Raw genomic sequence first — 2,500 nt, forward strand, 5'->3', positions numbered from 1 at the left:
CTCTTCATACTCTTCCTCTCCCTCTTCTTCTTCATCATCATCCTCTTCTTCTCCCTCTTCTTCATCCTTTTCCTCTCCCTCCTCTCCTCTTCAAACTTTTCCTTTCCCTCTTCTTCTTCATTATCATTCTCTTCTTCCTCTTTCTCATACAATTCCTCTTCTTCTCCCTCTTCTTCATCTTCTTTCTCTCCCTCTCCCTCTTCTTCTTCATCATCATCATCTTCTCTTCTTCTGCATCCTCTCCTCCATCATCTTCATTATCTCCATCTTTATCATCCTCTTCCTCTCCCTTTCCTTCTTCTTCCTCTTGTTTTCCGTCTTCTTCATCATCTTTCCTTCTTCCTCTTCTCCTTGTCCTCTAACTTTTACTGGTTCTTTTTTATTTCCTCTTCCTCTTGCTCCTCTCTCTCTCTCTCTCTCTCTCTCTCTCTCTCTCTCTCTCTCTCTCTCTCTCTCTCTCTCTCTCTCTCTCTCTCTCTCTCTCTCTCTCTCTCTCTCTCTCTCTCTCTCTCTCTCTTACTCTCCGTCATCCTGAGCATCATTCCTCTTCCTCACCCCTTCAACACAATGACTCACTTCACAGCTTTTATTCTGGTGAAGAAAAACGATTTTATTAGAGTGGGGGGCTGGGGAGGGTGGCGATCACTCGAAACCCCGTTCAGGCCGGTGGCCATCTCTCCTCCCCCTTCCCCCTTCAGCTGAATAAAATCGCCCGAAGTTCTTAGCCATAATAAAGTGAGTTGAGTACCTCTTCGTCTGATAACGTCATCCCCTCATTTATTGCCCCTAATTACGCCCCCTTAATGAACTTAAATCCCTCGTCATTGATTTGCCTCGTTACAAAGTCATTTTAGACTAATTAATCTTTACTTTCCATCCCAACTTATTATTATTATCATTTTTCTTTTCCCTGTACGCAAGCACCGGCTTCGCCGTCCCGGCTACGCCAGGGGTGCTTGGCCTTCGGAGGTGCTCGCTTCGTTCGCGGTTGCTTCGTGCCCAGACCTACAGCCTTTAATATGAATCAGCATAGCTGATTTGATTTGGTTTAATTTGATGCAGAGGGAACCTCCACGTGACTTAATAAAATCGCCCGGAGACATACCTTCCCTCCCCCCCCCCAGTGAATCAGGATCATGAGGAAGTCGTCAGACATTAATCAGAATAAAGCATTTAAAGGGTGTAAACCAAAACACGAGTTTAAACTTGGAACGCCTCCCCAACACATCACCCATTCATTGGAACACGAATGGGGGATTGGGGTGTGTAATCATAAAAAAAAAAAAGGGGGGATCCATTTTTTTTTTTTTTTTTTGAGAGAGAGAGAGAGAGTTCACCCCCAATTCGTTTGAACACGTCCACCCACCAGTAATAATAAAAATCCAGCCCCCCCCTTTTTTCAGCTCACCCCCAAATCCAACCGCCCCCCCTTTTTTTTTTGTAGGGATCAGCGAGCGGGACCGTGACCCCCGCCCCCTCGCCCCGCGCCCCCCTTATGTCAAAGAGGCCCCCCGGAACTTGTCTTAATCCTTTCGGAGCTCAGCATCGCCATCTTTCTTTCACCTCAATCCCGCGACGTCTCCCGGGCGCGGCGCCCCCCCCCGCCCCCGTCCCGCCCCCTTAGCCTTAAATCTTCCACCCGCTATTTTTCACTCTAAAAGCCACCGCGTGCTCTGCAAAGCCCCCCCGTCCAGCCCCGTCCAGCCCCTTCTAGTTTCCCTCTAAATTCTCTCCCCTCGTCCACCTCCGTCTGCTAGGAAGTCTTCTGGACTTCCAAATTTCTTTTTAACCCCCCCCTTTAGCCCCCCCACCTTCACCCCTCTTCAGCCCCATTCAACCGATATCAAGCCCCCTCCATTAGTCTCCAGCCCCTTTTAGACCCTTCAGCCCCCTTCCAGCCCCCTTCCAGCCCCATTTACCCCCTTCCAGTTCCCTGCCAGCCTCCTTCCAGCCCCATTTAGCCCCTTTCAGCCCCCTTCCAGCTCCCTTCCAGTCCCCTTCAGCACACTTCAGCCTCTTCCAGCCCCCTTCTAGCCCCCTTCCTCTCCAAGAGCGTTCCAGCAGCCAAGTCTTGTTTTGAAGTTAGTGCAGTACTGTGTACAAACTCAGATTCAAGTTCTTGTGTTCTCTGTATGTATGTACTTATACATATATGTATATATATATATATATATATATATATATATATATATACATATATGTATATATATATATATATATAATATATATATATATATATATATATATATATATAACCATCATGTCTCGTAGTCTGTCCTATAGATAATGAAATCGACTTGTGTTATCCAGAATAGAAGCTTTTCAAGTTTCGTCCGAAGTTTATTAAGCTGGTAGCCGGACGAAGTATTATTTTTTAATAAATTTAGTTGTTTTGATTTAAAATATTTGACTGGATTTTAAGTTCACCAAGCGTCATAAGATCCAAGGGAAAAAATAGATAAATAAGTAAAAAATTAAATGAATAAAGAAGTAAAAAAAA

The sequence above is a fragment of the Oratosquilla oratoria genome, chromosome 15 (assembly GCF_046742065.1).
Source record: "Oratosquilla oratoria isolate Oo_2021 chromosome 15, ASM4674206v1, whole genome shotgun sequence".
Lineage (NCBI taxonomy): Eukaryota > Metazoa > Arthropoda > Malacostraca > Stomatopoda > Squillidae > Oratosquilla > Oratosquilla oratoria.